We start from the raw sequence: 25,173 nt of genomic DNA on the forward strand, positions 1-25,173 counted from the left end.
TTCCAGGTGGAGGAACAGGAAAATCCCACCAATGGCTGTCTTTTGCTATGAGACCTCTCACACGCGGCCGTAGTTAGAGACTAGCTAATGGTTTGCTAAACTTATACAGACCTGTAGCCCACTTCTGGAGTTCTCTTAATTCTTTGCTCACAGTCTAAATGATTTAGACATTTTGCTCGAAGTGATCTTAAGCTCTTGAGTACTGTATTGACATTTAGCACCAAGTTGTAAGCTCCTTGTTATTTCCTTCCACTTCCAGCAAATTTACTTTTATTAAAATGCAGTCTACCCTGCTATTCTTTCCAGGTCACAGCGCCATCCTTAACTTGCAGAGGGAGCTCCACACCTGGTTGATCCTGAGCTCAGGCTCCTGATACCCTCCACAGCACCAGCAGCACCAGCAGCAAGGAGCCTTTGGGGAGAAATCATTTCTCATGCCCTCATACACATGCAAGTAGCACCCACACTCTGCTCTTCCTCCTCTTCCTCATGCTGCTTCAGGAGGTCTTGGGTGGCTGCATTGCTCCATTTTCCCCACCCTCAGCGGGTACTGCACAACGCTGAGGACCGTCAGGATATGGGTGATGGCCACAACCATGGCCTGGAGGAGAAGGGAGAGAAGGAGCTCTGATGGAACAGCGCGTCAATGGAGAGTCTCAGGGGTGCAAGCAGGCAGTCGATGATGTTGAGCTTGTGGGTGCTGAGGACTTTGTCTCCACTGTCTGGTGTCATGCCTGGAAGCAGCCCAGTCAGAAAGTTGTTCTTCGGAAGGCATTGGCCAATGCAGTGGAGGTCAAGCCCAAAGAGCATCAGAAGGGTATCAGCTGATACCCAAAACCACCAGCTGTGGAAGGCAGCAAGGAACATGTTTTCCTGTCTGAGCCCATGAGGCTCCTGACTCATCTTCTCCATCTCCTCCATTAGCCAAGTCATCTCCTCAAGCTCTTCATCCTCACGCTGCTTCAGGACGTCTTGCGTGTCCACATCACTCCATTCCTCCACCTTCACTGTGCACTGCACAAGGCTCAGGATGGTCAGGATGTGGGTGATGCCCACACCCATGGCCTAGGGGAGAAAAGGAGCTCAGTGGGGCTGGGAGGGGCAGGAGATGCAGGGGCCCAGGGCTTGGTATGAGTGCTGTGAGGATGGAGGCACATCCCTGCATCCTCCTGGCCTTCTTTGCACCCAGCACTGAGCATGGTGCCTGCCCTGCGCACGGTGTTCCCCACAGTGACTGCATCCGCGTCATGACCTTAGAAGCCCCTTGAGCCACCGGTGATTTGCCCTCGGCTCTTGTGCAGCCCAGCCACCACTTGTTAGGACTAGATGATCTCCAAGGTCCCTTCTGACCCAAACCATTCTAGGATTCCATGACAGAGCTCCCAGGGCCCCAAAACCTCCTCACAAAGAGCAGCGGGGGTGGCACAGTGCTATCCTTAACTTGCACAGGGAGATCCACACCTGCCTGATCCTGAGCTCACGCTCCTGGTGCCCTCCACAGCACGAGCAGCAAGGAGCCTTTGGGGAGAAATCATTTCTCATGCCCTCATACACATGCAAGTAGCACCCACACTCTGCCCGTCCTCATGCTGCTTCAGGAGGTCTTGGGTGGCTGCATTGCTCCATTTTCCCCACCCTCAGCGGGTACTGCACAACGCTGAGGACCGTCAGGATATGGGTGATGGCCACAACCATGGCCTGGAGGAGAAGGGAGAGAAGGAGCTCAGTGGGGCTGGGAAGCAGGAAGGAGGAGATGTTGACGACCCCAAGAAAGAGTATCAGGAAGTGCTAACTGTCTGAGTGTAAACACTGCCCAGGTAAATTCGAGGGTAAATTCATCCCTGTTACAGAGGGGAGATGGAGAAAAGAGGTAGTATTCCCCAACAAAGTGTTGTCCAACCACACACTGACAGAGACACAGGATTTTTTTCAAACAAATCTATTTCTACGTTCTTAGAGGGTAAACTCTTCCTGCACCTCCTCACAGGAGGAGCATCATCACAACTGTGAGCAGGTTCAGTGGATAAGCAGGGGCCCGGCTTCTCTGCAGTTCACAACGGGGTGGAGGAGGAAGCAGACCACGTTCTCTGGCAAGCGCTCCACCCAGGCGCAGGACGGTGTTGCTGGCATCTTCCCCACAGTGCCCGGCTCTGATGGAACGGCATTCCAGCGGAGAGTCTGAGGGACAGAAGCAGGCGGTCAATGATGTTGAGCTTGTGGGAGCTGAGGGCTTCATAGGCGCTGGCTTGGTGCCGTGCCTGGAAGCAGCTCAGTCAGAAAGTTGTTCTTGGGAAGGGATTGGCCAATGCAGTGGAGGGAACCACCTAACCCAGAGAGACATCTGGCTTGGCTTGTCAGAAATCCTGCTTCTCCTCTCCCTCCTCGTGCACACTGCTTGAGGTTCTTTTTTGGCTGCCGCTGTTGGAGTCAGCACTCTGCTGCCTGCGCAGCCAATGGAGCCCAAAGAGCATCAGAAGGGTATCAGCCGATACCCAAAACCACCAGTTGCGGAAGGCAGCAAAGAGCATGTTTTCCTGGCTGAGCCCATGAGGCTCCTGACTCATCTTCTCCATCTCCTCCATTAGCCAAGTCATCTCCTCAAGCTGCTCTTCCTCACGCTGCTTCAGGACGTCCTGCGTAGTAGCTAAATTGCTCCATTCCTCCACCTTCGCTGTGCACTGCACAAGGCTCAGGACGGTCAGGATGTGGGTAATGCCCATACCCATGGCCTGGAGGAGAAGGGAGAGAAGGAGCTCAGTGGGGCTGGGAGGGGCAGGAGGTGCAGGGGCCCAGGGCTTGGTTGTGGAGGGGTTGAGGGAGCTGGGAGGCATTAAGGGGAAGGTTTATGAGTGCAGTGAGGATGGGGGCACATCCCTGCATCCTCCTGGCCTTCTTTGCAGCCAGCACTGAGGATGGTGCCTGCCCTGCGCACGGTGTTCCCCACAGTGGCTGCATCCTCCACCTGACCTTAGGAGCCCCCTGAGCCACCGGTGCTTTGCCCTCGGCTCTGGTCCAGCCCAGCCTTGATTGCACCTGCCCTACTCACCGCTGGCACGAAGGCGTACTGCAGTGGCAGCACTGCCAGCTGGCACTCCTGGGGACAGCCTTTTGTGACACGTTCTCGGTCCTGTCCTAGGCATCAGAGCCCCATGGCAACAGTGTGTCCGGCCAGCCACAGCCACTGTCCCTGGCGATGTGAAAAGCACAATCCCTTTGGTTGGAACTAGATGATCTTAAAGCCCCTTGTGACCCAAACCATCCTATGATTCTATGGCAGAGCTCCTGGAGCCCTGAAACTTCCCCACAAAGAGCAGCAGGGGCAGCATAGCACCATCCTTAACTTGCACAGGGAGCTCTACACTTGGCTGATCCTGAGCTCAGTCCCCTGGTGCCCTCCACGGCACCAGCAGCAGCACCAGTAGCAGCAGTGAGGAGCCTTTGAGGAGAATTTATTTCTCCTGCCTTGATAGACATGCAAGTAGCAGCCAGGCTTCCGCTACTCCAACCTATATTTGATCATGATATACCTGCATTGTAGCCAGGGCCTTTGGACTTCCCAGGGAAAAATAGAACCAGGAATCCACGGATCAGAAGAGTTTGGAGCCATATCTCGTAGTTGTCACACTACTGCTACTCAGGCATTGCTGTGTGCGTACAAGAAATCCGACAGGTCTCCTTCAGCCCCTGGAAGCGGGCACTTGGGGTGACTTCTGAGCCTGCTGGGAAACTGCCCCCTTCGTGCACACCCTCAGAGTGTAAATAGCACAGAGAGGAGGGAGAAGAGATATTCTTTCTCCTGCTGGAATTGTTAATAACATTCCAAGACGTGATGCATTTGAAGGTGAAGTCCAAGGAAGGTACAGGGTGCCCATACCAGGATGTGCCTCCTGGTGTACAGAAGAAAGGACTGACATCTGTAATGAAGCTAATTACTGCTTTTGGGTTTTCAGAATTGTTTTTGCATTAAAAGACCACTTCTTCCCCCATTTTTTTTTTTACATTGAGGACAACCAGGAAAATAATTAAAAAAATAAAAAATCAAACCACAAGTTCTTCTCTATCTCCAGTCTCTGTTACCTTCCTTCCAAGTTTTACAACTCCACGCCTCCTTTCTTCAACAGTAAGAAACGGCAAAAAAAAAGGAGAGGGAAGCAACAGCACAAAATGTGTACCAAGACAAACTGGAGGAAAAAAAGATAAAAGAAATGTCAACCCAAAAAGGAAGGTTAAAGAAAGCATACCTCAACCAATGAATGAAAATAGTGACCTTGTAGCAACAGACAAAAGAGAAGGCTGAGGAACTCAACAAATTTTTGCGTCAGTCTTCACCGACGACCAGCCTCACCCCTCCTGGGTCAATGGACAACAAGAAGGGGACCAGTGGGGTATAGGCCCTCCCACTGTGGGGGAGGCTCAGGTTCGTGACCACCTGAGGAACCTGAACATATCTAAGTCTATGGGACGCGATGAGATGTGTCCCAGAGTCCTTACGCAACTGCCTTATTTGGTGGCCCAGCCACCCTCTAGCATATTTGAAAAGTCACGGCAGTCAGGAGAAGTCCCCGGTGTTTGGAAGAAGGGTAACATTCTACCCAGTGTTTTTGTGTTGATCATAAACCCCTCTTTTTTGATTTCTTCTGGACTCTGAAAGGTCTCACATTTTAAGAGTACAAGAATTACTTCTAGGAATATACAAGTGTGGCTACAAGCAAATGTCCCGTTTTGAAGATACAAGACAACTTTGGAATTAGTTATCCTAGAAAGGCAGCATGCATGCTATGTCTTAAGGAGGCAGTAGGCTACTTCCTGTAAGACCTTTTCATCCTTATGTATAAGAAGAGTTGTCAGAATGGTTCAGACCATTAGTTACAGCCCTCGAGAGATGAGTAGATGATCTAAGAAGTCATTCTATGAGTGTGAATAATTCACAGCACGTTGTTTCTTGTTTTGAGGAGAGAAAGACATCCCCTAGGTTTTCAGTACGTCCCTGAAATTCAGATATCCTTGACCAGAGGTCCTATACTGGTTCCTAGTAGGATTTCTCGTGTGTGTACCTTGTGCGGTCTTTCCCTGATGACAGAAGGGTTACCACATGTGATAGTTGATCTTAGCCAGGTGCCAGGCGGCCAGAGAAAGGGAGAGCCAGTGATGAAGCAGCTGATTTCAGCAGCATCTTTTGAAGCAAGAAGGGAGGTGGTCCAGGGCATGGGACAGGAGGCAGGAAGGAAGGGATGTTGAGACCACCAAGAGAGAAGATGAGGAGATGCTAACTGTCTAAGTGTAAACACTGCCCAGGTAAATTTGAGGGTAAATTTGTCCCTGTTACAGAGGGGAGATGGAGAAAAGGGGTAGCATTCCCCAACAAAGTGTTGTCCAACCACACACAGACAGAGACACAGGATTTTTTTCAAACAAATCTATTTGTACATTCTTAGAGGGTAAACTCTTCCTGCACCTCCTCACAGGAGGAGCATCACAACTGTGAGCAGGTGCAGTGGATAAGCAGGGGCCCGGCTTCTCTGCAGTTCACAATGGGGTGGAGGAGGAAGCAGACCACGTTCTCTGGCAAGCGCTCCACCCAGGCGCAGGACGGTGTTGCTGGCGTCTTCCCCACAGTGCCCGGCTCTGATGGAACAGCATTCCAGTGGAAGTCTGAGGGACAGAAGCAGGCGGTCAATGATGTTGAGCTTGTGGGAGCTGAGGGCTTCATAGGCGCTGGCTTGGTGCCGTGCCTGGAAGCAGCTCAGTCAGAAAGTTGTTCTTGGGAAGGGATTGGCCAATGCAGTGGAGGTAACCACCTAACCCAGAGAGACACCTGGCTTGTCTTGTCAGAAATCCTGCTTCTCCTCCTTTCCTTCCTCATGCACACTGCTTGAGGTTCTTTTTTGGCTGCCGCTGTTGGAGTCAGCACTCTGCTGCCTGCGCAGCCAATAGAGCCCAAAGAGCATCAGAAGGGTATCAGCCAATACCCAAAACCACCAGTTGTGGAAGGCAGCAAGGAGCATGTTTTCCTGTCTGAGCCCATGAGGCTCCTGACTCATCTTTTCCATCTCCTCCATTAGCCAAGTCATCTCCTCAAGCTGCTCTTCCTCACGCTGCTTCAGGACGTCTTGCGTAGTAGCTACATTGCTCCATTCCTCCACCTTCGCTGTGCACTGCACAAGGCTCAGGACGGTCAGCATGTGGGTAATGCCCATACCCATGGCCTGGAGGAGAAGGGAGAGAAGGAGCTCAGTGGGGCTGGGAGGGGCAGGAGATGCAGGGGCCCAGGGCTTGGTTGTGGAGGGGTTGAGGGAGCTGGGAGGCATTAAGGGGAAGGTTTATGAGTGCAGTGAGGATGGGGGCACATCCCTGCATCCCCCTGGCCTTCTTTGCACCCAGCACTGAGCATGGTGCCTGCCCTGCTCACGGTGTTCCCCACAGTGACTGCATCCCCGTCATGTCCTTAGAAGCCCCCTGAGCCACCGGTGATTTGCCCTCGGCTCTTGTGCAGCCCAGCCACCACTTGTTAGAACTAGATGATCTCCAAGGTCCCTTCTGACCCAAACCATTCTAGGATTCCATGACAGAGCTCCCAGGGCCCCGAAACCTCCTCACAAAGAGCAGTGGGGGCGGCACAGTGCTGTCCTTATCTTGCACAGGGAGATCCACACCTCCCTGATCCTGAGCTCACGCTCCTGGTGCCCTCCACAGCACGAGCAGCAAGGAGCCTTTGGGGAGAAATCATTTCTCATGCCCTCATACACAGGCAAGTAGCACCCACACTCTGCCCATCCTCATGCTGCTTCAGGAGGTCTTGGGTGGCTGCATTGCTCCATTCCCCCACCCTCAGCGGGTACTGCACAACGCTGAGGACCGTCAGGATATGGGTGATGGCCACAACCATGGCCTGGAGGAGAAGGGAGAGAAGGAGCTCAGTGGGGCTGGGAAGCAGGAAGGAGGAGATGTTGACGACCCCAAGAAAGAGTATCAGGAAGTGCTAACTGTCTGAGTGTAAACACTGCCCAGGTAAATTCGAGGGTAAATTCATCCCTGTTACAGAGGGGAGATGGAGAAAAGAGGTAGTATTCCCCAACAAAATGTTCTCCAACCACACACAGACACGGGGTTTTTTTCAAACAAATCTATTTGTATGTTCTTATAGGGTGAACTCTTCCTGCGCCTCCTCACAGGAGGAGCATCATCACAACTGTGAGCAGGTGCAGTGGATAAGCAGGGTCCCGGCTTCTCTGCAGTTCACAACAGGGTAGAGGAGGAAGCAGACCACGTTCTCTGGTGTGCACCAGAGAACCAACCAGGCGCAGGACGGTGTTGCTGGCGTCTTCCCCACAGTGCCCGGCTCCGATGGAACAGCATTCCAGCGGAGAGTCTGAGGGACAGAAGCAGGTGGTCAATGATGTTGAGCTTGTGGGAGCTGAGGGCTTCATAGGCACTGGCTTGGTGCCGTGCCTGGAAGCAGCTCAGTCAGAAAGTTGTTCTTGGGAAGGGATTGGCCAATGCAGTGGAGGGAACCACCTAACCCAGAGAGACATCTGGCTTGGCTTGTCAGAAATCCTGCTCCTCCTTTCCTTCCTCGTGCACACTGCTTGAGGTTCTTTTTTGGCTGCCGCTGTTGGAGTCAGCACTCTGCTGCCTGCGCAGCCAATAGAGCCCAAAGAGCATCAGAAGGGTAACATTCTGCCCAGTGTTTTTGTGTCGCTCATAAACCCCTCTTTTCTGATTTCTTCTGGACTCTGAAAGGTCTCACATTTTAAGAGTACAAGAATTACTTCTAGGAATATACAAGTGTGGCTACAAGCAAATGTCCCGTTTTGAAGATACAAGACAACTTTGGAATTAGTTATCCTAGAAAGGCAGCATGCATGCTATGTCTTAAGGAGGCAGTAGGCTACTTCCTGTAAGACCTTTTCATCCTTATGTATAAGAAGAGTTGTCAGAATGGTTCAGACCATTAGTTACAGCCCTCGAGAGATGAGTAGATGATCTAAGAAATCACTCTATGAGTGTGAATAATTCACAGCACGTTGTTTCTTGTTTTGAGGAGAGAAAGACATCCCCTAGGTTTTCAGTACGTCCCTGAAATTCAGATATCCTTGACCAGAGAATTATATATACTGGTTCCTAGTAGGATTTCTCGTGTGTGTACCTTGTGCGGTCTTTCCCTGATGACAGAAGGGTTACCACATGTGATAGTTGATCTTAGCCAGGTGCCAGGCGGCCAGAGAAAGGGAGAGCCAGTGATGAAGCAGCTGATTTCAGCAGCATCTTTTGAAGCAAGAAGGGAGGTGGTCCAGGGCATGGGACAGGAGGCAGGAAGGAAGGGATGTTGAGACCACCAAGAGAGAAGATGAGGAGATGCTAACTGTCTAAGTGTAAACACTGCCCAGGTAAATTTGAGGGTAAATTTGTCCCTGTTACAGAGGGGAGATGGAGAAAAGGGGTAGCATTCCCCAACAAAGTGTTGTCCAACCACACACAGACAGAGACACAGGATTTTTTTCAAACAAATCTATTTCTACGTTCTTAGAGGGTAAACTCTTCCTGCGCCTCCTCACAGGAGGAGCATCATCACAACTGTGAGCAGGTGCAGTGGATAAGCAGGGGCCCGGCTTCTCTGCAGTTCACAACAGCGTGGAGGAGGAAGCAGACCACATTCTCTGGCAAGTGCTCCACCCAGGCGCAGGACGGTGTTGCTGGCGTCTTTCCCACAGTGCCCGGCTCTGATGGAACAGCATTCCAGCGGAGAGTCTGAGGGACAGAAGCAGGCGGTCAATGATGTTGAGCTTGTGGGAGCTGAGGGCTTCATAGGCGCTGGCTTGGTGCCGTGCCAGGAAGCAGCTCAGTCAGAAAGTTGTTCTTGGGAAGGGATTGGCCAATGCAGTGGAGGTAACCACTGCAAATGTCAACCTGTGGAAGAATGGCTCATGATTTAATAGCAGTGAACAATCCAGGCTTTGCTGTCTGTAGCTAGGCCTGACTTTGAGATTAGATAAAAGGGAGTAGAATACAAGAATGTGGAATCCAGCGCGGGAAAGTCCCAAAGAGTTGTGATGAGAACTTTGTATCTGCCCCTTTTGCGTGCTCAAGAGCGTCTGGCCAGTTGCGTGACAGCATAAGGCGCGTGAACAGCGGGACATAACCAATTAGGATTTGTTTTGTTAGCGCGTGCAGTATTGGGATAAGTATATAAGAAGTGTAAGGTGCATGAATAAATGAGAACGATCGTACTCATATTGAGACTCCATCGTTACTCCGGGTCCGCCTCCCACTCCGACATCTGGTAGCAGAGGATGGTCACAGGACACCTTTAACTTCTCCGAGACTGCGGCAAGCAGCTAGAGGAGGGGAGTGGGAAACTGGGGCTAAGGGAAGCGCTGCCTGTGCATAGTCAAGGTAGACAGGTGGTGTGAGGTCGCTACTCGCCCCTTAGGGATAATTATGGAAACAGAAACTGCGGCCATGCTACTTGTGGGAATCTTCTCTAAGAGAGGACATGACCTACCCGCAAAACTGCTGATAGAACTTCTACATTTAGGTAGAAAATGGGGACACTTTACTGATCCGCACACGATGCTTTGTTACGGAGTGGTGAGATTATGGAGAAACGTTGTGGCAAAAGACTATATCAGGAACAGACAAGGATGAAAAGGAAGTTAAAGCTGTTCGGGGGGACTGCACGAACATGAAAAAGGGCAAAGAGCCTTTTGGGGGCTGTGGGGAAACTTGGCGAACTGTTGTTAATACTTTACAAGCGCGGAAGGCGGAGTCAAAAGTTGCCGCTTTCGCTGTGTGCGCCATAGCCTGCCCCAATCCCCCGGCTGAAACTCATCCTATCACGACGAGTCGTATGAGCGCTTTCTTTGGGGTGAGCCAGAATTGCCCAATGAAAGGAATGACTGGGAAAGTTTGTACCAGCGCCTGCGAGCTCTTAAATCCGGCTGTAAAAAGGGGGAATGCGTCTGAGGACATAGACAGCCCCAGTGCGCCGGAGGCACCCATCAGAGGGCGGAAGTGCACTGACACAGGAACCGGAAGTGCCCACAGTAGCCGGCTGCGCTGATAAAGTGCGGGGCGGCCCGAGCCGTCGGGCTAGCGAGGAATCAGAGGAGGAAGAAAATGCTACGAAAATGCTGTAGCAACCAAGGACTGTTACCTGTTAAACAATTGATACAAACCTTATCTTATAATATAAGTGCATATTGTAAGTGTTGTATGTGTTCGGTACCATGTATAGTTTAAATATTCATACCATCGTGCTCTTCTTATTGACTGGTCGTAAACAGTATTGTATAGGTATATTAAGACAGCTCTCAAAAGAGTGGTTCTGTGTGTGTATGCATGTGTGTGTTTAAAGCGCTTTAAACGTTTGTAAGATTTGCAAATTGGGTTTTGGTTATAGGAGCTTGAGCCTCTGTTTGTTTCGATTAATCTTAAAAATGTAACTCTGAGACCTTTCAATCTCAAACGTCCACTAAGCCGGCAAACAGGTAGATTTACCTGGGACCTTTGAAGTGAAAGGCTGCAGAGGACACAATTTCAAACTGAAAAAAAAAAAAATACAAAAAGAACGTAGACAATAGAAAAAGAAAATGGAAAAAAACCCCCAGCCCTATGGCTGTATGTGAGTTTCCCCCCCACCCTATTCCACCCCCCCCAAGCCCTGTGGCTGTGTGTGAGGTTTTTTCCCCCCCCCTCCCCATTCCTCCCCGCCCTTACTCCTGATATGTGAAGGTTTTTTGTTTTGTTTCAGCTTGGCAGTCCTTACCTCTCTCTAGGGGAGTAACAATTTATGAAGAACACTCTGCATTCCAGTGTCCCTTATAAGAACCGTTTGATGAACTGGCACTGCAGACATTGAGGGATATGCTGAGAGATAAAGAACTTGTTGTTGCACCTGAAAAAGTACAAAGGTCAGCTCTGGAAGTATTTGGGCTGGCGCATTTCTGATGCCCAAATCCGACCACAGAAAATCGAACTGACGGCCAGTTTACGTGCTGTTAAAGATGTTCAAACGTTGTTAGGGAATATTCAATGGGTCCACCGTTGTGTGGACATTTCCAACTCTGATATTGTTCCCTTGACTGTGTTGTTGCACAATGCCAACACAGCCTCCAAAATTGAGCTTACCGCAGATCAAAGGACTCTTTTACAAAAAATCAGTTGTCGCTTACAAAATATCTTGGACATCTTGGAAGATACTGAATTTACCGATATCGCTTTTGGTTTGTAACAATAGTGAATCCCCATATGCAGTCATCTGTCAATGGCAAAACAAAAGAGGGGAATCTGGGAAGAACGGAGACCTGGATGACCCTGCCATTGCCAGTAGTAAGAGAACTGATAAAGCTGAATCATTTTGGGTATTGGAATGGGTGTTTCTGGGTGTGCAGCCAAAAACGAGCATTCAAACCAGACCCGAAGCTGTGGCAGAGTTAGTATGAAAAGGCAGATCTTGAATTATTGAGATCATCGGTCAAGAACCTGCAGACATTAGCATTCCAGTTAATGCTGTAGACCTAGAGTGGTGGTTACGAAATGTAATACCACTTCAGGAAGCCCTATTAGGATTTGAAGGACAAATACATTCGCAGCAGCCGCAAGGGAAAAAAGTGGCAGATATTGTCACAAAATCAGTGGCTGGAGAGAACGAAAGTCAGTATGCAACCACTGGTGGGTGGCCTTACTGTATATACTGACGCCGGAAAAGGACTGCATCGTGCTGTTTGTGTATGGCACAAACGTGCTGAATGGCACAAGCATGTTTTGGAGGGACAGCCCCAAGATTCTTTACAGACCTTAGAATTAACTTCTGTTGGTTGGGCCCTGTTGAATTGGCTAACCACCCCTCTTAATGTTGTAACGCACTCATTGTATGTAGCAGGAGTAGTCCCAAGATTAGAGGATGCTCTTTTAAGACAGACAACTAACCCAAGATTAGGAGCATTGTTTGTGCAATTACGCTCCACGCTTCAACAACGCACAGAGCCTTGTTGTGTTATTCATGTGTGAAGTCATCAACTTGATGTGGGACTAGGAAGGGGTAATCAGATAGCAGATAGCTTCGTTAGTCCAGCTCAGCATATGCCCCCTATGGATAAATTTTGTGTAGCAAGACGGTCACGACCAATTTCACCAGAATGCCAAAGGATTAAAACGACAGTATGGCTTAACAGAGAATGAAGCCCGTAGTATTGTACAAGCCTGTCCAAGATGTGGAAATCATGGTCCAGGAATAGGGATCGGAGTTAACCCTAAAGGACTAAAGTCCTTAGAGCTTTGGCAAACGGATGTCACTCACATTGGGGAATTTGGAAGACTAAAATATGTTCACATGACAATCGATACCTTTTCAAAATTTGTATGGGCAACTGCATTACCTGGTGAGAAAGCACAACACGTGTGTAAACACCTGTTGTCCTGCTTTGCTGTAATGGGGGTGCCTGAGACCATAAAAACGGATAATGGGCCTGCCTATACTAGTCAAAAGACGAGGGTCTTTTTGTCCAAGTGGGGAGTCCAACATATTACAGGAATACCGCAGTCTCCCACTGGGCAGGCTTTAGTGGAGCGAACTCATCAAGTGTTGAAAGATTATTTACAAAGACAAAAAGACACTGAAATGGATGTGCAAATGAGATTGAATAAGGTTTTGTTCACATTAAACTATTTGTGTTTAATGAGTGATAGAGAAGAGCCACTGGTGATAATACATCATCAAAGTATAAGGTTGAATGAAAAGACAATTATCCCCAGCTTTCGAGTATTATATAGAGATCCAGTAACGGGAATATGGAAAGGACCTGTTGCTGTAATATTTAATGGTCGAGGATATATGTGTGTTTCCACAGAAGGTGGTCCTAGGTGGTTACCAGCAAAAAGTATTCGACCCTACCTACAGACGTCATCAGAACGTGATCAACGGCCTACACAAGAAGATCCTGCACAGGAATGAATGAAGAAAGCTGTAATTGTGGGAATTGTGATCCCTGGGTGTTGCATAATTGTGGTGACTGTGATAATAATCAGTGGCCCTGTAATACGGACTATTAAGGATCAAAATAATGGTCTCTTGGGAGCACGGCGACTGGGAGTGCGGCGAAGAGGAGCGATGCAAAGAGGAGCGAGGCAAAGAGGTGCGGGGCACGTTATTACAAAGGGGCAGTTTGAGCGGCAGTTCAAGCGGACAGGGCGAGCAGGAAGGGCTCAGGGAGAGGCTGGTGGTGGATCAGACGGGGCAGCGGACCATGGTGGCTACCAGGCAGAAAATTAAAACTGTTCTGGGAGCAGCAGCGAACAGGATGGATGTTGCCACCCAGACAGAGCCTCAGTGGGTCCATGCAGCTACGCAGACCCTGGGCTGTAGGCAGTGCCCCCCTCCCACACCAGCCTGTGCCTCTGGTACCGGCTACACTTGTGGGAGCTGTGCGCGAGTCGGAGAACTCCTTCACATGGTGGCAGAGCTGAGGGAGGAGGTGAACAGATTAAGGACTATCAGGGAATGTGAGAGGGACATAGATCTTTGGAGCAGTGCCCTCACACAAACCCAGCAGGCTGCTGGAGCCAGTGCAGCGGAGCAGCTCGATCCTACAATCTGTGAGGCAGGGAGAACAAGAGATGGGGGATGGCAGCAAGTTCCTGTCCGGCGCAGGAAACCTGCTCCCCCCACCCGGACAACTAACCCCCAGATAGCCCTCAGAAATCAATATGAAGCGCTGCAGGAGGAACCTATCCCCCAGGAAGAAGAAGATGGTCCCCACAGCCTAGATTTCTCGTGTGTGTACTTTGTGCAGTCTTTCCCTGATGACAGAAGGGTTACCACATGTGATAGTTGATCTTAGCCAGGTGCCAGGCGGCCAGAGAAAGGGAGAGCCAGTGATGAAGCAGCTGATTTCAGCAGCATCTTTTGAAGCAAGAAGGGAGGTGGTCCAGGGAAAGGAGGCAGGAAGGAAGGGATGTTGAGACCACCAAGAGAGAAGATGAGGAGATGCTAACTGTCTAAGTGTAAACACTGCCCAGGTAAATTTGAGGGTAAATTTGTCCCTGTTACAGAGGGGAGATGGAGAAAAGGGGTAGCATTCCCCAACAAAGTGTTGTCCAACCACACACAGACAGAGACACAGGATTTTTTTCAAACAAATCTATTTCTACGTTCTTAGAGGGTAAACTCTTCCTGCGCCTCCTCACAGGAGGAGCATCACAACTGTGAGCAGGTGCAGTGGATAAGCAGGGGCCCGGCTTCTCTGCAGTTCACAACGGGGTGGAGGAGGAAGCAGACCACGTTCTCTGGCAAGTGCTCCACCCAGGCGCAGGACAGTGTTGCTGGCGTCTTCCCCACAGTGCCCGGCTCTGATGGAACAGCATTCCAGCGGAGAGTCTGAGGGACAGAAGCAGGCGGTCAATGATGTTGAGCTTGTGGGAGCTGAGGGCTTCATAGGCGCTGGCTTGGTGCCGTGCCTGGAAGCAGCTCAGTCAGAAAGTTGTTCTTGGGAAGGGATTGGCCAATGCAGTGGAGGGAACCACCTAACCCAGAGAGACATCTGGCTTGTCTTGTCAGAAATCCTGCTTCTCCTCTCCCTCCTCGTGCACACTGCTTGAGGTTCTTTTTTGGCTGCCGCTGTTGGAGTCAGCACTCTGCTGCCTGCGCAGCCAATAGAGCCCAAAGAGCATCAGAAGGGTATCAGCCAATACCCAAAACCACCAGTTGCGGAAGGCAGCAAGGAGCATGTTTTCCTGGCTGAGCCCATGAGGCTCCTGACTCATCTTCTCCATCTCCTCCATTAGCCAAGTCATCTCCTCAAGCTGCTCTTCCTCACGCTGCTTCAGGACATCTTGCGTAGTAGCTACATTGCTCCATTCCTCCACCTTCGCTGTGCACTGCACAAGGCTCAGGACGGTCAGGATGTGGGTAATGCCCATACCCATGGCCTGGAGGAGAAGGGAGAGAAGGAGCTCAGCAGGGCTGGGAGGGGCAGGAGATGCAGGGGCCCAGGGCTTGGTTGTGGAGGGGGTGAGGGAGCTGGGAGGCATTAAGGGGAAGGTTTATGAGTGCAGTGAGGATGGGGGCACATCCCTGCATCCTCCTGGCCTTGTTTGCAGCCAGCGCTGAGGGGGGTGCCTGCCCTGCGCACGGTGTTCCCCACAGCGGCTGCATCCTCCACCTGACCTTAGGAGCCCCCTGAGCCACCGGTGCTTTGCCCTCGGCTCTGGTCCAGCCCAGCCTTGATTGCACCTGCCCTACTCACCGCTGGCACGAAGGCGTACTGCAGTGGCAGCACTGCCAGCTGGCACTCCTGGGGACAGCCTTTTGTGACACGTTCTCGGTCCTGTCCTAGGCACCAGAGCCCCATGGCAAGAGTGTGTCCGGCCAGCCACAGCCACTGTCCCTGGCGATGTGAAAAGCACAATCCCTTTGGTTGGAACTAGATGATCTTAAAGCCCCTTGTGACCCAAACCATCCTATGATTCTATGGCAGAGCTCCTGGAGCCCTGAAACTTCCCCACAAAGAGCAGCAGGGGCAGCATGGCACCATCCTTAACGTGCACAGGGAGCTCTACACTTGGCTGATCCTGAGCTCAGTCCCCTGGTGCCCTCCACGGCACCAGCAGCAGCACCAGTAGCAGCAGTGAGGAGCCTTTGAGGAGAATTTATTTCTCCTGCCTTGATAGACATGCAAGTAGCAGCCAGGTTTCCGCTACTCCAACCTATATTTGATCATGATATACCTGCGTTGTAGCCAGGGCCTTTGGACTTTCCAGGGAAAAATATAACCAGGAATGCACGGATCAGAAGAGTTTGGAGCCATATCTCTTAGTTGTCACACTACTGCTACTCAGGCATTGCTGTGTGCGTACAAGAAATCCGACAGGTCTCCTTCAGCCCCTGGAAGCGGGCACTTGGGGTGACTTCTGAGCCTGGTGGGAAACTGCCCCCTTCGTGCACACTCTCAGAGTGTAAATAGCACAGAGAGGAGGGAGAAGAGATATTCTTTTTCCTGCTGGAATTGTTAATAACATTCCAAGACGTGATGCATTTGAAGGTGAAGTCCAAGGAAGGTACAGGGTGCCCATACCAGGATGTGCCTCCTGGTGTACAGAAGAAAGGACTGACATCTGTAAAGAAGCTAATTACTGCTTTTGGGTTTTCAGAATTGTTTTTGCATTAAAAGACCTCTTCTTCCCCCATTTTTTTTTTTTTTTACATTGAGGACAACCAGGAAAATAATTAAAAAAATAAAAAATCAAACCACAAGTTCTTCTCTATCTCCAGTCTCTGTTACCTTCCTTCCAAGTTTTACAACTCCACGCCTCCTTTCTACAACAGTAAGAAACGGCAAAAGAAAGGAGAGGGAAGCAACAGCACAAAATGTGTACCAAGACAAATTGGAGGAAAAAAAGATAAAAGAAATGTCAACCCGAAAAGGAAGGTTAAAGAAAGCATACCTCAACCGATGAATGAAAATAGTGACCTTGTAGCAAGAGACAAAGAGAAGGCTGAGGAACTCAACAAACTTTTGCGTCAGTCTTCACCAACGACCAGCCTCCCCCCTCCTGGGTCAATGGACAACAAGAAGGGGACCAGTGGGCTATAGGCCCTCCCACTGTGGGGGAGGCTCAGGTTCGTGACCACCTGAGGAACCTGAACATATCTAAGTCTATGGGACGTGACGAGATGTGTCCCAGAGTCCTTAGGCAACTGCCTTATTTGGTGGCCCAGCCACCCTCTAGCATATTTGAAAAATCACGGCAGTCAGGAGAAGTCCCCGGTGTTTGGAAGAAGGGTAACATTCTGCCCAGTGTTTTTGAGTTGATCATAAACCCCTCTTTTCTGATTTCTTCTGGACTCTGAAAGGTCTCACATTTTAAGAGTACAAGAATTACTTCTAGGAATATACAAGTGTGGCTACAAGCAAATGTCCCGTTTTGAAGATACAAGACAACTTTGGAATAAGTTATCATAGAAAGGCAGCATGCATGCTATGTCTTAAGGAGGCAGTAGGCTACTTCCTGTAAGACCTTTTCATCCTTATGTATGAGAAGAGTTGTCAGAATGGTTCAGACCATTAGTTACAGCCCTCGAGAGATGAGTAGATGATCTAAGAAATCACTCTATGAGTGTGAATAATTCACAGCACGTTGTTTCTTGTTTTGAGGAGAGAAAGACATCCCCTAGGTTTTCAGTACGTCCCTGAAATTCAGATATCCTTGACCAGAGAATTATATATACTGGTTCCTAGTAGGATTTCTCGTGTGTGTACCTTGTGCGGTCTTTCCCTGATGACAGAAGGGTTACCACATGTGATAGTTGATCTTAGCCAGGTGCCAGGCGGCCAGAGAAAGGGAGAGCCAGTGATGAAGCAGCTGATTTCAGCAGCATCTTTTGAAGCAAGAAGGGAGGTGGTCCAGGGCATGGGACAGGAGGCAGGAAGGAAGGGATGTTGAGACCACCAAGAGAGAAGATGAGGAGATGCTAACTGTCTAAGTGTAAACACTGCCCAGGTAAATTTGAGGGTAAATTTGTCCCTGTTACAGAGGGGAGATGGAGAAAAGGGGTAGCATTCCCCAACAAAGTGTTGTCCAACCACACACAGACAGAGACACAGGATTTTTTTCAAACAAATCTATTTCTACGTTCTTAGAGGGTAAACTCTTCCTGCGCCTCCTCACAGGAGGAGCATCATCACAACTGTGAGCAGGTGCAGTGGATAAGCAGGGGCCCGGCTTCTCTGCAGTTCACAACAGCGTGGAGGAGGAAGCAGACCACATTCTCTGGCAAGTGCTCCACCCAGGCGCAGGACGGTGTTGCTGGCGTCTTTCCCACAGTGCCCGGCTCTGATGGAACAGCATTCCAGCGGAGAGTCTGAGGGACAGAAGCAGGCGGTCAATGATGTTGAGCTTGTGGGAGCTGAGGGCTTCATAGGCGCTGGCTTGGTGCCGTGCCAGGAAGCAGCTCAGTCAGAAAGTTGTTCTTGGGAAGGGATTGGCCAATGCAGTGGAGGTAACCACTGCAAATGTCAACCTGTGGAAGAATGGCTCATGATTTAATAGCAGTGAACAATCCAGGCTTTGCTGTCTGTAGCTAGGCCTGACTTTGAGATTAGATAAAAGGGAGTAGAATACAAGAATGTGGAATCCAGCGCGGGAAAGTCCCAAAGAGTTGTGATGAGAACTTTGTATCTGCCCCTTTTGCGTGCTCAAGAGCGTCTGGCCAGTTGCGTGACAGCATAAGGCGCGTGAACAGCGGGACATAACCAATTAGGATTTGTTTTGTTAGCGCGTGCAGTATTGGGATAAGTATATAAGAAGTGTAAGGTGCATGAATAAATGAGAACGATCGTACTCATATTGAGACTCCATCGTTACTCCGGGTCCGCCTCCCACTCCGACATCTGGTAGCAGAGGATGGTCACAGGACACCTTTAACTTCTCCGAGACTGCGGCAAGCAGCTAGAGGAGGGGAGTGGGAAACTGGGGCTAAGGGAAGCGCTGCCTGTGCATAGTCAAGGTAGACAGGTGGTGTGAGGTCGCTACTCGCCCCTTAGGGATAATTATGGAAACAGAAACTGCGGCCATGCTACTTGTGGGAATCTTCTCTAAGAGAGGACATGACCTACCCGCAAAACTGCTGATAGAACTTCTACATTTAGGTAGAAAATGGGGACACTTTACTGATCTGCACACGATGCTTTGTTACGGAGTGGTGAGATTATGGAGAAACGTTGTGGCAAAAGACTATATCAGGAACAGACAAGGATGAAAAGGAAGTTAAAGCTGTTCGGGGGGACTGCACGAACATGAAAAAGGGCAAAGAGCCTTTTGGGGGCTGTGGGGAAACTTGGCGAACTGTTGTTAATACTTTACAAGCGCGGAAGGCGGAGTCAAAAGTTGCCGCTTTCGCTGTGTGCGCCATAGCCTGCCCCAATCCCCCGGCTGAAACTCATCCTATCACGACGAGTCGTATGAGCGCTTTCTTTGGGGTGAGCCAGAATTGCCCAATGAAAGGAATGACTGGGAAAGTTTGTACCAGCGCCTGCGAGCTCTTAAATCCGGCTGTAAAAAGGGGGAATGCGTCTGAGGACATAGACAGCCCCAGTGCGCCGGAGGCACCCATCAGAGGGCGGAAGTGCACTGACACAGGAACCGGAAGTGCCCACAGTAGCCGGCTGCGCTGATAAAGTGCGGGGCGGCCCGAGCCGTCGGGCTAGCGAGGAATCAGAGGAGGAAGAAAATGCTACGAAAATGCTGTAGCAACCAAGGACTGTTACCTGTTAAACAATTGATACAAACCTTATCTTATAATATAAGTGCATATTGTAAGTGTTGTATGTGTTCGGTACCATGTATAGTTTAAATATTCATACCATCGTGCTCTTCTTATTGACTGGTCGTAAACAGTATTGTATAGGTATATTAAGACAGCTCTCAAAAGAGTGGTTCTGTGTGTGTATGCATGTGTGTGTTTAAAGCGCTTTAAACATTTGTAAGATTTGCAAATTGGGTTTTGGTTATAGGAGCTTGAGCCTCTGTTTGTTTCGATTAATCTTAAAAATGTAACTCTGAGACCTTTCAATCTCAAACGTCCACTAAGCCGGCAAACAGGTAGATTTACCTGGGACCTTTGAAGTGAAAGGCTGCAGAGGACACAATTTCAAACTGAAAAAAAAAAAAATACAAAAAGAACGTAGACAATAGAAAAAGAAAATGGAAAAAACCCCCAGCCCTATGGCTGTATGTGAGTTTCCCCCCCACCCTATTCCACCCCCCCCAAGCCCTGTGGCTGTGTGTGAGGTTTTTTCCCCCCCCCTCCCCATTCCTCCCCGCCCTTACTCCTGATATGTGAAGGTTTTTTGTTTTGTTTCAGCTTGGCAGTCCTTACCTCTCTCTAGGGGAGTAACAATTTATGAAGAACACTCTGCATTCCAGTGTCCCTTATAAGAACCGTTTGATGAACTGGCACTGCAGACATTGAGGGATATGCTGAGAGATAAAGAACTTGTTGTTGCACCTGAAAAAGTACAAAGGTCAGCTCTGGAAGTATTTGGGCTGGCGCATTTCTGATGCCCAAATCCGACCACAGAAAATCGAACTGACGGCCAGTTTACGTGCTGTTAAAGATGTTCAAACGTTGTTAGGGAATATTCAATGGGTCCACCGTTGTGTGGACATTTCCAACTCTGATATTGTTCCCTTGACTGTGTTGTTGCACAATGCCAACACAGCCTCCAAAATTGAGCTTACCGCAGATCAAAGGACTCTTTTACAAAAAATCAGTTGTCGCTTACAAAATATCTTGGACATCTTGGAAGATACTGAATTTACCGATATCGCTTTTGGTTTGTAACAATAGTGAATCCCCATATGCAGTCATCTGTCAATGGCAAAACAAAAGAGGGGAATCTGGGAAGAACGGAGACCTGGATGACCCTGCCATTGCCAGTAGTAAGAGAACTGATAAAGCTGAATCATTTTGGGTATTGGAATGGGTGTTTCTGGGTGTGCAGCCAAAAACGAGCATTCAAACCAGACCCGAAGCTGTGGCAGAGTTAGTATGAAAAGGCAGATCTTGAATTATTGAGATCATCGGTCAAGAACCTGCAGACATTAGCATTCCAGTTAATGCTGTAGACCTAGAGTGGTGGTTACGAAATGTAATACCACTTCAGGAAGCCCTATTAGGATTTGAAGGACAAATACATTCGCAGCAGCCGCAAGGGAAAAAAGTGGCAGATATTGTCACAAAATCAGTGGCTGGAGAGAACGAAAGTCAGTATGCAACCACTGGTGGGTGGCCTTACTGTATATACTGACGCCGGAAAAGGACTGCATCGTGCTGTTTGTGTATGGCACAAACGTGCTGAATGGCACAAGCATGTTTTGGAGGGACAGCCCCAAGATTCTTTACAGACCTTAGAATTAACTTCTGTTGGTTGGGCCCTGTTGAATTGGCTAACCACCCCTCTTAATGTTGTAACGCACTCATTGTATGTAGCAGGAGTAGTCCCAAGATTAGAGGATGCTCTTTTAAGACAGACAACTAACCCAAGATTAGGAGCATTGTTTGTGCAATTACGCTCCACGCTTCAACAACGCACAGAGCCTTGTTGTGTTATTCATGTGTGAAGTCATCAACTTGATGTGGGACTAGGAAGGGGTAATCAGATAGCAGATAGCTTCGTTAGTCCAGCTCAGCATATGCCCCCTATGGATAAATTTTGTGTAGCAAGACGGTCACGACCAATTTCACCAGAATGCCAAAGGATTAAAACGACAGTATGGCTTAACAGAGAATGAAGCCCGTAGTATTGTACAAGCCTGTCCAAGATGTGGAAATCATGGTCCAGGAATAGGGATCGGAGTTAACCCTAAAGGACTAAAGTCCTTAGAGCTTTGGCAAACGGATGTCACTCACATTGGGGAATTTGGAAGACTAAAATATGTTCACATGACAATCGATACCTTTTCAAAATTTGTATGGGCAACTGCATTACCTGGTGAGAAAGCACAACACGTGTGTAAACACCTGTTGTCCTGCTTTGCTGTAATGGGGGTGCCTGAGACCATAAAAACGGATAATGGGCCTGCCTATACTAGTCAAAAGACGAGGGTCTTTTTGTCCAAGTGGGGAGTCCAACATATTACAGGAATACCGCAGTCTCCCACTGGGCAGGCTTTAGTGGAGCGAACTCATCAAGTGTTGAAAGATTATTTACAAAGACAAAAAGACACTGAAATGGATGTGCAAATGAGATTGAATAAGGTTTTGTTCACATTAAACTATTTGTGTTTAATGAGTGATAGAGAAGAGCCACTGGTGATAATACATCATCAAAGTATAAGGTTGAATGAAAAGACAATTATCCCCAGCTTTCGAGTATTATATAGAGATCCAGTAACGGGAATATGGAAAGGACCTGTTGCTGTAATATTTAATGGTCGAGGATATATGTGTGTTTTCCACAGAAGGTGGTCCTAGGTGGTTACCAGCAAAAAGTATTCGACCCTACCTACAGACGTCATCAGAACGTGATCAACGGCCTACACAAGAAGATCCTGCACAGGAATGAATGAAGAAAGCTGTAATTGTGGGAATTGTGATCCCTGGGTGTTGCATAATTGTGGTGACTGTGATAATAATCAGTGGCCCTGTAATACGGACTATTAAGGATCAAAATAATGGTCTCTTGGGAGCACGGCGACTGGGAGTGCGGCGAAGAGGAGCGATGCAAAGAGGAGCGAGGCAAAGAGGTGCGGGGCACGTTATTACAAAGGGGCAGTTTGAGCGGCAGTTCAAGCGGACAGGGCGAGCAGGAAGGGCTCAGGGAGAGGCTGGTGGTGGATCAGACGGGGCAGCGGACCATGGTGGCTACCAGGCAGAAAATTAAAACTGTTCTGGGAGCAGCAGCGAACAGGATGGATGTTGCCACCCAGACAGAGCCTCAGTGGGTCCATGCAGCTACGCAGACCCTGGGCTGTAGGCAGTGCCCCCCTCCCACACCAGCCTGTGCCTCTGGTACCGGCTACACTTGTGGGAGCTGTGCGCGAGTCGGAGAACTCCTTCACATGGTGGCAGAGCTGAGGGAGGAGGTGAACAGATTAAGGACTATCAGGGAATGTGAGAGGGACATAGATCTTTGGAGCAGTGCCCTCACACAAACCCAGCAGGCTGCTGGAGCCAGTGCAGCGGAGCAGCTCGATCCTACAATCTGTGAGGCAGGGAGAACAAGAGATGGGGGATGGCAGCAAGTTCCTGTCCGGCGCAGGAAACCTGCTCCCCCCACCCGGACAACTAACCCCCAGATAGCCCTCAGAAATCAATATGAAGCGCTGCAGGAGGAACCTATCCCCCAGGAAGAAGAAGATGGTCCCCACAGCCTAGATTTCTCGTGTGTGTACTTTGTGCGGTCTTTCCCTGATGACAGAAGGGTTACCACATGTGATAGTTGATCTTAGCCAGGTGCCAGGCGGCCAGAGAAAGGGAGAGCCAGTGATGAAGCAGCTGATTTCAGCAGCATCTTTTGAAGCAAGAAGGGAGGTGGTCCAGGGAAAGGAGGCAGGAAGGAAGGGATGTTGAGACCACCAAGAGAGAAGATGAGGAGATGCTAACTGTCTAAGTGTAAACACTGCCCAGGTAAATTTGAGGGTAAATTTGTCCCTGTTACAGAGGGGAGATGGAGAAAAGGGGTAGCATTCCCCAACAAAGTGTTGTCCAACCACACACAGACAGAGACACAGGATTTTTTTCAAACAAATCTATTTCTACGTTCTTAGAGGGTAAACTCTTCCTGCGCCTCCTCACAGGAGGAGCATCACAACTGTGAGCAGGTGCAGTGGATAAGCAGGGGCCCGGCTTCTCTGCAGTTCACAACGGGGTGGAGGAGGAAGCAGACCACGTTCTCTGGCAAGTGCTCCACCCAGGCGCAGGACAGTGTTGCTGGCGTCTTCCCCACAGTGCCCGGCTCTGATGGAACAGCATTCCAGCGGAGAGTCTGAGGGACAGAAGCAGGCGGTCAATGATGTTGAGCTTGTGGGAGCTGAGGGCTTCATAGGCGCTGGCTTGGTGCCGTGCCTGGAAGCAGCTCAGTCAGAAAGTTGTTCTTGGGAAGGGATTGGCCAATGCAGTGGAGGGAACCACCTAACCCAGAGAGACATCTGGCTTGTCTTGTCAGAAATCCTGCTTCTCCTCTCCCTCCTCGTGCACACTGCTTGAGGTTCTTTTTTGGCTGCCGCTGTTGGAGTCAGCACTCTGCTGCCTGCGCAGCCAATAGAGCCCAAAGAGCATCAGAAGGGTATCAGCCAATACCCAAAACCACCAGTTGCGGAAGGCAGCAAGGAGCATGTTTTCCTGGCTGAGCCCATGAGGCTCCTGACTCATCTTCTCCATCTCCTCCATTAGCCAAGTCATCTCCTCAAGCTGCTCTTCCTCACGCTGCTTCAGGACATCTTGCGTAGTAGCTACATTGCTCCATTCCTCCACCTTCACTGTGCACTGCACAAGGCTCAGGACGGTCAGGATGTGGGTAATGCCCATACCCATGGCCTGGAGGAGAAGGGAGAGAAGGAGCTCAGCAGGGCTGGGAGGGGCAGGAGATGCAGGGGCCCAGGGCTTGGTTGTGGAGGGGGTGAGGGAGCTGGGAGGCATTAAGGGGAAGGTTTATGAGTGCAGTGAGGATGGGGGCACATCCCTGCATCCTCCTGGCCTTGTTTGCAGCCAGCGCTGAGGGGGGTGCCTGCCCTGCGCACGGTGTTCCCCACAGCGGCTGCATCCTCCACCTGACCTTAGGAGCCCCCTGAGCCACCGGTGCTTTGCCCTCGGCTCTGGTCCAGCCCAGCCTTGATTGCACCTGCCCTACTCACCGCTGGCACGAAGGCGTACTGCAGTGGCAGCACTGCCAGCTGGCACTCCTGGGGACAGCCTTTTGTGACACGTTCTCGGTCCTGTCCTAGGCACCAGAGCCCCATGGCAAGAGTGTGTCCGGCCAGCCACAGCCACTGTCCCTGGCGATGTGAAAAGCACAATCCCTTTGGTTGGAACTAGATGATCTTAAAGCCCCTTGTGACCCAAACCATCCTATGATTCTATGGCAGAGCTCCTGGAGCCCTGAAACTTCCCCACAAAGAGCAGCAGGGGCAGCATGGCACCATCCTTAACGTGCACAGGGAGCTCTACACTTGGCTGATCCTGAGCTCAGTCCCCTGGTGCCCTCCACAGCACCAGCAGCAGCACCAGTAGCAGCAGTGAGGAGCCTTTGAGGAGAATTTATTTCTCCTGCCTTGATAGACATGCAAGTAGCAGCCAGGTTTCCGCTACTCGAACCTATATTTGATCATGATATACCTGCGTTGTAGCCAGGGCCTTTGGACTTTCCAGGGAAAAATATAACCAGGAATGCACGGATCAGAAGAGTTTGGAGCCATATCTCTTAGTTGTCACACTACTGCTACTCAGGCATTGCTGTGTGCGTACAAGAAATCCGACAGGTCTCCTTCAGCCCCTGGAAGCGGGCACTTGGGGTGACTTCTGAGCCTGGTGGGAAACTGCCCCCTTCGTGCACACTCTCAGAGTGTAAATAGCACAGAGAGGAGGGAGAAGAGATATTCTTTTTCCTGCTGGAATTGTTAATAACATTCCAAGACGTGATGCATTTGAAGGTGAAGTCCAAGGAAGGTACAGGGTGC

At 49.9% G+C, this 25,173-nt stretch overlaps 1 protein-coding gene across 3 annotated transcripts in view; it reads left to right on the plus strand.

The window, feature by feature from the left end:
- SLC6A12 (solute carrier family 6 member 12) overlaps positions 1-3,924 on the plus strand; it is a 49,620-nt gene extending 45,696 nt beyond the window's left edge. For all 3 annotated transcript variants that reach the window (XM_054062307.1, XM_054062333.1, XM_054062316.1), the window contains exon 16: positions 307-3,924. The gene's annotated coding sequence lies outside the window, so the exon portion shown is untranslated. The remainder of the gene's footprint in view (positions 1-306) is intronic.
- Positions 3,925-25,173: the final 21,249 nt, after the last annotated feature.

The sequence above is a fragment of the Cuculus canorus genome, chromosome 1, assembly GCF_017976375.1.
Source record: "Cuculus canorus isolate bCucCan1 chromosome 1, bCucCan1.pri, whole genome shotgun sequence".
NCBI classification, from domain to species: Eukaryota; Metazoa; Chordata; class Aves; order Cuculiformes; family Cuculidae; genus Cuculus; species Cuculus canorus.